The following is an 11,951-nucleotide window of genomic DNA, read 5'->3' as shown; positions in this document are numbered from 1 at the left end:
AGCTGGAATCAAAGCAAAAGCCTGTCCTGTGCCCATGTGCCCATGTAAATGCTGACTTGGAGGGTCAGGAGCACACTCTCATCTTCTTTTTTGTCCTCAGTTATCTTCTAAACCATCAGGCCGACTAAGGTATCTGGCAGGCTGGCTGCAAAGACCATCATCTTCAGTCCTCAAGTGGGCTCTCACAGGTACCCTTCGGATTTCATCTGGGTAAAAACACCATCTGTGGGGTGCCGGGTGGCTCTGTTAAGAGTCAGATTTCTTGTTTCCGATTCTGTGTCTCCCTCTCTCTCTGCCCCTCCCCCGTTCATGCTCTGTCTCTCTCTGTCCCAAAAATAAATAAACGTTGAAAAAAAAAAAAAAAAAGGGGCGCCTGGGTGGCGCAGTCGGTTAAGCGTCCGACTTCAGCCAGGTCACGATCTCGCGGTCCGTGAGTTCGAGCCCCGCGTCAGGCTCTGGGCTGATGGCTCAGAGCCTGGAGCCTGTTTCCGATTCTGTGTCTCCCTCTCTCTCTGCCCCTCCCCCGTTCATGCTCTGTCTCTCTCTGTCCCAAAAATAAATAAACGTTGAAAAAAAAATTAAAAAAAAAAAAAAGAGTCAGATTTCTGCTCAGGTCATGATCTCAGGGGTTCCTGAGTTGGAGCCCTGCACGTGCTCCATGATGCCAGCACAGAGCCTGCTTTGGATCCCCTGTTTCTCCTCTCTCTCTGCCCTCCCCCACTTGCTCGCTCTCTCTCAAACATAAAATACATTTTTTTTAAAAAAGCACTATCTGCTCCATCTCTGGTTTCCTGTGTTGCACAAGGATTAACATATTGCAGAACGGGTTGTATATTCAGCACTGCAGCAACATGACCATTTTGCTCTGAGCATATGTTGAGACACTGTGAAATCTTCTGAGAACCCTGGAAATTCTGACCTTCCGTTTCCTTTCTGCTTGATTTTCTAGAGTTCTTTCAAGTTCCTTGCTCCTGGAAAGGTTTTCCAAATGTGAAGTTAGACCATCTATTTCTTTGTCTCTCTCTCAAGTTTGTCATTGTCCTGTACTTCCACCACTGCTGGTTTTACATTTCCAGCAATCTTCACTTGTTCTATTTTGACTCCACTTTTGCAAGTTCATCAGCATATTTATTGCATTTTGTTTTCTCATCCTACAAGAGTAGTTTACATTTATTATATTTTTGTCTTGTCAGCAATGTCCTTGGTCATTTCACAGACTTGCCCCTTTGTTACAAGGGCAGAAACTGTCTCAGCTGCAGACAGTGATGGCTTTTACATCTACAGTAGAGCCAGCAGTAACTGGGTCTGTGTTTATTGAGGCATCCTTTACTTTCTGCCGATTCCCAATTTTCATGGTGAATACGCTGTTGCTACTGGCTGATTGGTCTGAAAGTGTATTTATTTGTTTTGGGCCCCTCTGGCATTCCTTGAATTATCTTTGTAATTAGTGATCTGCTGCCATCTGAAGATGATGTTTCAAATCTTCCACTTCTCTTCTCATATCGTGCACCCATGTATCAGTCTCTTCCTGATCCCTTTTCACAGCATTTAGTTGACGTCCTGCCACTGCATCAGCTACCTGCTTTCTGACTTTCTCACTTTCCAGCTGTGCAGCATGCAGCTCTGCCATTGTTTGATCTCCCACATTCACAGCATCACTACGTTCTTTGGCCAGAAAGACCATTTCTTGCCCAGTCGCCTGAATCTGTTCCTCTGCTTTACAAAGTTGCTCCTTTAAAAGCAAACAAACCACACACACACACACACACACACACACACACACACACACACACACACACCCTGTATCTTCCTTACTTGAGGTTATAAACAAGAAAGCCCTTTGCAGATTTTCCTTTTCAGCCAAACAGAACTGCAGCCTTCCAATATCTTCTTGGCAATAAGTAATCATGCTTTTTTTTAAGTTTTTTTTTTTTTAATTTAAGTAATCTTTATACCCAACATGGGGCTCAAACTCACAACCCAGAGATCAAGAGGTGCATGTTCCCCTGGCTGAGTCAGCCAGGAGCCTGACTAATCATGCTTTCTTTGTTCCCATCTAAATTCTTTAACGTCTGGACCTCTGACACGGCTTGGTATTTTATATTTCAGTATTCTTCAAAGGTACCTTAATAAAGTTCCTTCTCATCCTTTTCCATCTTCAACTAATGTTCCAGTTGTTCTCTTTCATATCATGCCTTCCTGAGTTTGTCCTGTAAACTGCCTCATTCAGTTTCTTTTCAATTGCTTTCTGTGTCACTGACAATATTTTCCTCAAGCTGGAGAGCTTTGCATGTAACATCACTGTATCTCTTCTTAAACCCTTCATTTTCCATTTCTAACTTTGTGATACTTCAACAAGACCCTCTTGCTCAGATTGCAATTAGTTGGTCACATCTTTCTTTCTCATGGTTACCTTCTCTTTGCATTCTTCCAACTTGTTCTGCAAGTTGTGCTGGTTCTTTTTCCAGAACATCAATGAAATGTAAGAGTTCTTCTTTTTCTTTCATGGTTTTCTCAGTTTTCAACTCGAGAAGGCCAACTTTTGTGGTCACCACTAACATGTCAGAATTTCCTTCATCTTCCATAGTAAGTAACTCTTCAGCTGGAGAAGTTCTCAACTGGAAAGGTGTACTTGCTCCACGAATTTCACCCTAATGGGTAACATAACAGAACTAATAAAATGCTCCATCATCATTTGGAAGGCAATATCCTTGAAATGCAAATACACAATTAACTGTGGTTCCTTCTACATAATGTTCAGGCATACAAGGCCATAACAATGTGTGATAATCACAAGCAGTACTCCATCCAACCTTGAATATATCAACCCAATCTTTTGGATGTGGATGGACATATGGAGTTATGGTGCAATGACATTCCAGGTGTGAATTAGGAAGATAACTCTTGGGCACATATTTTTTTTAATGTTTATTTATTTCTGAGACAGAGAGAGACAGAGCATGAGTGGGGGAGGGCCAGAGAGAGAGGGAGACACAGAATCCAGAGCAGGCTCCAGGCTCTGAGCTGTCAGCACAGAGCCTGACGTGGGGCTCAAACTCACAGACCGCGAGATCATGACCTGAGCTGAAGTCAGACGCTCAACCGACTGAGCCACCCAGGCGCCCCTCTTGGGCACATATTGAAAGATGAAATGGGCAGAGCTGGAAGTCTGCAAGGGGACTTGTTGAAAAGATGTCATTGTGAATCCTTCAAGGGGCTCTAGGACAGAGGGAGCATTTGAGAGCCTCTGAGCCTATACCACCATCAGCGTTTGACCTCTTCCACCTCACTGCTTCGCTCCACCAACTGGCTATACTCCCCAAGTTTCTTTACCTTTTAACTATTAGGTTTCATAATCATCTGTGGTCCTAAGTAGAGAAGGGCTTTAAAACTTTTTTTAAAATATTTTTTACAAATTTCCCCAAATCAAATTGTAAATGAAGTCTTTTTGACCTACAATATTTCAAAGTATTTGCTAAACTAATTAGGCTTATTTGATATGTATATTTCATGGGAAGTATTGTCAAATAATACTAAGCCTTCTTTACATTGTATTTGTAAGATTGTGGCACATGTAGAGGAAGTCCATTCTCTTTCTGCAAGAAATGGGCCCACACTGCCAGACTTTTGCCATCTTGATGTGTTTATGACATGGCAACGTTTTGCTCCTGAATCAGAGAAATTAAGATGGGTGAACAACTGGAGTATTACTCAGCAATCAAAAAGAAGGAAATCTTGCCATTTGCAATTACGTGGATGAACTGGATGGTATTATGCTAAGTGAAATTAGAGAAAGACAAAAATCATATGGCTTCACTCATATGAGGACTTTAAGAGACAAAACAGATACATAAGGGAAGGGAAACAAAAAGAATATAAAAACAGAGAGGGGGACAAAACAGAAGAGACTCAAAAATATGGAGAACAAATTGAGGGTTACTGGAGGGGTGATGGGAGGAGGGATGGGCTAAATAGGTAAGGGGCACTAAGGAATCTACTCCTGAAATCATTGTTGCACTATATGCTAAATAATTTGGATGTAAGCTTTAAAAAATAAAATAAAAAAAAAGAGATGGGTAAACAATGGTTGTAAATTAAATGAACACTCAGGGATATGGGAAACCCAAGACACTTGCTTGGTTCCTCCTACCTCCCTCGAAAACCCCCATTTTTTTGCTTTTTGCATTCCTTCACCATCCTAAATGACCCAACTTATGAATAAACATTGTGGGAAAAGCTTCAATAAAGTTGCAAAAAAAAATTTTACCAGTAATGTCTGATTTCCATCTAGGTCCATAATCCCGTAAAACTGGTTTTGTTCCCAGAGGCTTCAGACCTCCTTCTGGACCCTTTGAACACCTACAGCTAGACTTCATTCAACTGCCACTCATTATTGGTTATGAATATGTTCTTGTTATTGTATGTGGTTTTCCAGAAGGGTTGAAGTTTTCTCCTGCTACAAGGCTGATGTCCTCATGGCAGCAAGGAAACTGTAAGAAATTGCGTTTCCCACCTGGTATACCTTTCCCAATCTCCAGCGACAGAAGAACCCACCTTCACCAGGCAAATCAAGGAACCTGGATGAAAACCTTGCAAACTTCTTGGAATTATCATTGTCCCTATCATCCTCAATCTTCAGGTAAGGTTGAGAGAACTAATGGGATCCTCTAACTTTAAACTAAACTTGCCAAAACAACTGTACTTTCCTGACCGAAGGTATTGCTTTTGATTTTGCTATTCACGGTATCCCTCTTGGGAAACACAAACTCATTCCACATGAGATAGTCACCAGGAGACCAATGTCTATGGGTATACAACTTTCTCCTGATCCTTTATTATCTCATGCTAATATGACTGGCTTCTTAAGTCTTCAATGTCTTATGGTAAAGCCTATCATCAACAGGTTAAAGAAGCCTCTCCAGACTCTAATTCAAAGGATCTTCTTGGTCATAGTGGGGAGATCGGTGATTGGGTATTCTGGAAATAGCATTAGAGAAAACAGTGTTTGAGCCTCATTGAAAAGGACCTTACCAAGTGCTCCTGACCACTGACACTGCTGCAAAATTGGAAGCCTTGAGTACACATGTAACAACTGAAGAAGGATCCACCTGATATCTGGTGGTTTACAGACACTGGAGACCTCTGAAACAAATTGACAGGGAAGAGAAGTAGCTGGCATTGAGGTAAACTGCTTCTGCCCAAGACAATGGATCAAGACTTCATACTTTAAATATGAAATAGGTTCTCCCTCTTTTCCTTTTCTTTACTTTGGCATTGGCCTGGAAAGATAATGCCTCATTCGTAGCTCCCAGGCCATTGCTAAGGGAGGTAACCTTCCAGATTGCTGGATTTGTCATCAAAGATTCTGATCTTTCCATGATGCTAAAGATCCTCTAGTCTTCCATGTGACCAATTTATCTTCTTTTCCTTCTGTCCCTGTAAAATACAATCAATCACCTCTAGAAGTCTCTTACTTTGTTCAACTTTTATGGCCAGAGCATCCAATACCTTCTTTTTACCTTTCTCCAATAATAAATGTATTTACCAGTGTGTGAGCCAGCCTAACACCATCTTGAACAAATCTACCTTGGTGACCATTCCATGACCTGAAGCCTTCTTGAACATAGCATCCTCCCCATTTTTTTTTCTGTTTAAGCACACCCTAAAGTACAGTTTTAGGGCATAACATCCTTGATATGTTCTGGAGATATGAATGTAATTTTCAAACACTTCCTCCTAGATGGTCCCCAGAACATACTCTCCAGCCTTTGAGACTATATTTAACATGCCTGCACTCTCTATACCATCTGGCAAAAAAGGGAGTGCATCAGCATTGGGTAGAAGAACATCAAGCTGCCTTTGACCGAGCTAAGGTAGTAGCTGCTCAAGCACAGGCTTTAGGGCACCTTTCCCTGGTATACCCCGACCTTAGATGTGACTGCTACACCAGATAAGATGAACTGGGCTTGATGGAAGGAACAGCATGGGAAGTTAACTCCATTTAGCTTTTGTTCACAACTCTGGAAGGGAGCAGAGAGCTGAAATTCTCCTATTGAACAGTGTTGAGTCCATAAGGTCCTTTAACAAGGGGAGCCCTTAATGACCATCCCTCTGATAAATGCCTGGACCAGTTTGCCTATAAAGGGGTGGACAGATGGTATATTTGCAAGAATGGCATCTGCAGTAGCACAAGCCTCTAAGATGCTTACTTACAACAAAGGAGTGTTCTCTCCACTAGTCCATCGGGAGCTGAATTACATGCTAACTTTGGGCAGCAGAATGTGAAATCTTTAATGCCCCCCCCCCCAGCCTCCTATGGAGAGACCCCATAACACATAAAGAAAGGCAAATACCATATTCCTAAAGAAGCTTGGTATACAGATGGGTTTATTGGAGAGAATCCTAGTACTGGACTACAGTAGCGATCTAGCCCCAGACTGATACTATCCGGTTTGAGACTTGGAATAGGCTAAAAGCAGCCAATGGGCTGAATTGAGAGCTGCCTGGATGGTATATATACATGCACCTTGGCTCCTTACCCTCTGCATGGACACGTGGGCTGTCTATAGGGGTTTGACAACACAGGTGGCCCAATGGGCTAGGGACCCACAGAAATCATTGTAAGTAGCAGAAATATGGAAAGATATATAGGAAAGGATACAGGACTCTGCTGCCTCCTATACTGATTTCCATGTCTCAGAGCATAGGCCTCCCTCACCCCCTGAGAATATTGAGACAGACCCCTTAGCAAAGATCAGGGCCCTTACCCCCATACAAAGTTTAGAATTGATTGCAGGGGTTCATAAGCACAGTGAGCATCTCAGTACAAGGGTGGGATGGAGCATAGTGAAGTGCTATACTGACCTCCTAGCAGCTGTTAGCAACTGCCTGATCTCTTACAGTATGAGACCTAGGAAGGTTCCACACACCACACAATCCTCCTGGGATCCAACCAGTTTTAGACTGGCAAATTGATTGTATTGGTCTTCTACCCACAAGGCAAGAAAAAAAGCACATCCGAACTTGTGGTGATACAGCTTCTGGGCTCACACAAGCCACCCCTGCAAAAGAGCTAATCAAAATGCCAACATCAATGGCCTCGAACAACTTTGTGTCATGTATGGATAACCTCAAAGGATACATAGTGATAGGACATATATTTCACTGGACACAGGACTGGGCTCATGAACAGGACATACATGGGCAGTTTCATCTAACCTATAATCAACAAGCTGCTGGGCTCACTGCAAGGAAGAATGACATTCTCAAAGCTCAACTCAGAGCCCTCTTACAGTGGCACATCTTGCCAGAAGCCATGACCTTGTTAAATTTGACAGCCTGTAGCCACACCCCGAACCCACGGTTAGGTACCAAAACCAGCATGCCTTCTGGAAAACGAGGCCTGAAGCACTGGTTCCTGAGCTCAAAGCAGGCCAGAAACAACTGTATTCTGTGCTCCTCAGCCCATTCTCCCTGGGGGAGGGGACGCTTGGATGGGGCTTGGAATGGCAACTTCCCCCAAGTTGAACAGGCTGTTTCTTGCCAGAGTGTGAGAAATATCCTGGAGGGCTAAAGTGGTCCCTGTTGATCCTGCTGGAGTTGGGGCCAAAACAGTCAACATATACGTATTCCACACAGGCATCGATACCACAAAGCACGATATGGCTGATTACCTGACATGCTTGTTTGCACCACCTTTAATTTTACACGGACAGGCTGACTCTTTGGCCTTAGGCAGCGTGTCTGGTGTGTCCCTCCTGCTCATGCACCTCAGACTCCCTCTGTCCTCACGACAAAGAGTGAAGCCACTAGCATCATACTGAGGGAGAGGGTTTTCCCAAACAGTACCCACTAAGCATTTATTCTTTTGTCCTTAGCCTGCTGCTCCTCTCTCATGCTAGTCAAGGAAACCCTTTTCTGCAGTGGACATAGACCTACAGAGATGGTTTACAGTGGGATTCATGCTAGCAATGAGGTTTGCTCCCTTTTTCAGGGGTTTCTTTTACTGCTGCTGTCTGTACTGCTGCTGTGGTTTAAGCCCTCAATTTGAACGCCGTCTGGCAAAAACACCTACCTCCAAAAGCCCCTCCATGATGGCTCAGGGAATATGGCGGAAGAGGTGGGTGTGTGAGGTCGCAAGAGCTGGATTTGAGGGGTGGAGTGTCTGAGCCAGACGAACACCATCTTGGACAAATCTGCCATGATGATCGTTCTGCGACCTGAAGACTTCTTCAGCACAGCAACACACCCCTTATTTTTTCTGTTTGTTTAACCGCACCCTTGAGTACACTCTTGGGGTAGAACATCCTTAACCTGCTGTAGAGGTATGACTGTGATCCTCAAACATTTCCTCCTGGGTAGTCTCCTCGGCACGTACTCCCCAGCCTGGAGTGCTATAAAAGCGAGTCTTACAGGAGGTGGGGTTGTGGAGATCTATTCACTTTGTAGCTACCCAAGACATACCTCTGTCTGTAAGTCCCTTTAATAAACCATTTCTTGTCAAGCTGGACTTGTTGGCCTTTTTCTCCAGTCTTAGAGCTCCTCCAGCCTCTGTGGGGTTTTTTCCTTTTCATGGAATACCCATCCTCCGTGGAAGGCATCCTTGCTTGCATACAAGGCAGGAAAAAGTCAAGCCACTTATGGCTTTGGCAGTGTAATCAGAGCACGGTTGCTCAGGCTCACACAGCATTGGCCGCTTGAGTTTCTCTTTTCCTGACTGAACTTGACAGGTAGAGTGTATGTGACCAGGAGTGGGTTCAGAAAACAATTTAAAAAGGAGAATTTAGAATTGGTTTTCAGACCCAGAAATCAACATAACCCTAGAGGATGAGTATTGGTAAATTTGCTAAACTTGAACATGAATGCTTCATTTCTACTGAAACATGGTAGACAGGTTATAACTTTTTATTATCTGCAGTGAAAAATTTACTCTAGTCAAAATACTGGAGGTCTAATTGGTTGTCTTTGTAGACCATTTCGATGAGAGTGAGGGCTACAATAACCACAGGGTGTGATGGCTGCCTCCACTGAATTGTAGGAGTCACAAAAACAAAAGATACAAGGATTTAAATTTTTGAAAGAAAAAGTTTCAGTAATGCCCCTTTAAAAAGCCTTGTTTCTCATAGGTACAGTGAAGAGAGGGCCAAAAATCAGACCCAAAATTGGAGCCTTTTAGAGGCTGAATTAAAATAGAAGGTGAATTCACATCTTTGCCACACCTCTCACGTGCAAGCAGGGGGACTGATGAGCAAGTAATAGGACTCTGTGGATTCAAATGGGTTAATGTGGGTGGATCTTTGTCAATATAAGAACCTTCAATCCCCATATCTCTCTGAGCTTCCCTTGAAGAACGAGTCCCTCATCTAAGGAGACTAGCCCTTCCTTGATTAAAGACACAGAGAAGATCTCACCTGAGAAAGTTAGCTTCTAGAAGAATGCCAATTCACCTAAAGTCATAAGCATCATAATTCATTCCAAACCCGTAACTAGCTGTAGATACTAGAATGCCCCAAAGGGACAACTATATAGTGTGAATTTGGATTTATTGCTCATGTATCAAAACAATTGCAACAAGTAGTTAACTTACATTGGCAGAAACCTTTGGAATGTGTACGGAAATGAATCTTAAAGGTTCTGTACTAAGAAGGTCAGCACATGACATGAAACATACAAAATTTATTTACATGGACGCAGATAGAATTTCTAGCTTTCATGTACTTAAGCAGGCAAGAAAGTCTCCAGCAGGCTTAAATAGTTGGGTAAAGTATTTCTTCAATGGAAGCCTACATAGAATCAGGCTCAGTTGTCACAACTTGCCTGTAAAATGAGGAAGAACTTAAAAACTTAGGAGTATCTCATAACCAACCAATTCTATTCCAAGGTCTACACACAAGAGAAATTCTTACACATGTACACCAGGAAACATAGAATAGAATGTCCAAATCTTCACTGTCTACAGCAACAAAATTCTGGTGGAGAGGGAGGAATCAAAGACCCATCAATTGATGAGTGGATTAAATGATCTGTGGTATATTTACAGAATGGAATATTTTACGAGAATTCAAATAAATAAACTACAACAATATTCAAAATCATGGTGGTGGTACACTATTCAGAGAAATAATAAGGGTAAAAGACCACAGGGTCACCCGAGTGACTCAGTTGGTTAAGTGTCCACTTCTTGCTGTCGGCTCAAGTCATGATCTCAAGCTTCATGAGTTCAACCCCTGCATCAGGCTCTGCGCTGGCAGTGTGGAGGCTGCTTAGAATTCTCTCTCTCTCCCTCTCTCTCTCTGCCCCTCCCCTACTTGTGCTGTCTCCGTCTCTCTCAAAATAAATGAACTTAAAAATTTTTTTAATTTCAAAACTACATACAGCACAGTTGTGTTTTATAAGGAGAAAAACAAAAATATCATTAAAATATGTAAAATAATATTTAAAATATTAAATTATATTCATAAAAAGTAAAACTATACAAAAATGAAAGCGATGAATAAATCAACCCAATTGCAGCGTTGGGAGGATGGAATACAGGAAAATCTTACCCACAAGAAACTAGACTGAAAGACTCATCTTATATATCTACACCAAAAATGGATTTCTCAACACTGAATGGCAAACTTACATCCATCCATCCAGCCACACGGACAGCTACACACCTCAAACTTCCTCAAACGGGGCTGTAGAGCATGGAGCAGCACGCACACTAGAAAATGTGTTTTCCATGGATAGCTGGCTCAGGTAAGAGCGGGATTGACGGGTGGGAATTTTCATATGCGGATTCACTTCCAAACTCTACAGACAGATAATCCACTCAAGCACTGTGGAGAAAACTAACAAACGAAGCAAGAAACGAAAATTATTTCTGGAAAATTGCACCTTATAGACATTGCAGGAGTGGAGAAGATGATTTCCCAGTAACATAATCCTTTCAGCCTCCTGGACCACTCTGTGAAAAGACAAACTTTTGTTCCAAATCTGGTGAATACAAAGCTGAGTATAAACTCAGAACCTAGGAAGAAAAAAGAGCGACACCTTTACCATACACAAAGCTAAATATATTGTGCTCTCACCCAAAAAATACCCACCATCAATTTAGTTGAAAAGGAAAGAAAATTATGGGAAATATTGAAATTGTTGACAAAAGGCAGTACAAAGAGCTCCTTCAACAGAAACAGTAAGCTGAAACCACAGGCTTCATCAGGAAGTACTTCTAAAATTGACCCCCCAGAAATAAAAATTCCCACTTATTTTTTTAAATAACAATTCAATTCTCTCGATTTTTTATTTTAGTTACTGTTATTTTATTTATTTTTAACATAATGCCCTATCATGGGGTTCGATCCCTAGGAGGTTTTCTTTTATTTTTTTCCAATTTTTAAAAATATAATTTATTGCCAAATTGGCTTACATACAACACCCAGTGCTCATCCCAACAAGTACCCTCTTCAGTGTCCATCACCCATTTTCCCCTCTCCCTCACCCCTCATCAACCCTGTTCTCTGTATTTAAGAGTCTCTTATGGTTTGCCTCCCTCTCTGTTTGTAACTATTTTTCCCCCTTTCCTTCCCCCATGGTCTTCTGTTCAGTTTCTCAAGATCCACATATGAGTGAAAACATATGATATCTGTCTTTCTCTGACTGACTTCACATAGCACAATACCCTCCAGTTCCATCCACATTGCTGCAAATGGCATGATTTCACTCTTTCTCATCGCTAAGTAGTATTCCATTGTGTATATAAACCACATCTTCTTTATCCATTCGTCAGTTGATGGGCATTTAGGCTCTTTCCATAATTTGGCTATTGTTGAAAGTGCTGCTATAAACATTGGGGTACATGTGCCCCTATGCTTCAGCACTCCTGTATCCCTTGGGTGAATTCCTAGCAGTGCTATTGCTGGGTCATAGGGTAGATCTATTTTTAATTTTTTGAGGAACTTCCACACTGT

At 42.2% G+C, this 11,951-nt stretch overlaps 2 pseudogenes; both read right to left on the bottom strand.

Moving 5' to 3' along the window:
- Nucleotides 1–694: 694 nt before the first annotated feature.
- On the bottom strand, nt 695–1,932 carry LOC115524075 (annotated as a pseudogene).
- LOC115524092 lies at nt 1,359–11,425 on the bottom strand (annotated as a pseudogene).
- Between the last annotated feature and the right edge of the window lie 526 nt (nt 11,426–11,951).

This window comes from Lynx canadensis, chromosome A1 (assembly GCF_007474595.2).
Source record: "Lynx canadensis isolate LIC74 chromosome A1, mLynCan4.pri.v2, whole genome shotgun sequence".
NCBI lineage: Eukaryota > Metazoa > Chordata > Mammalia > Carnivora > Felidae > Lynx > Lynx canadensis.
Note: the sequence above shows the minus strand (reverse complement) of the source record. Positions and strands in the feature narration are given on the sequence as shown.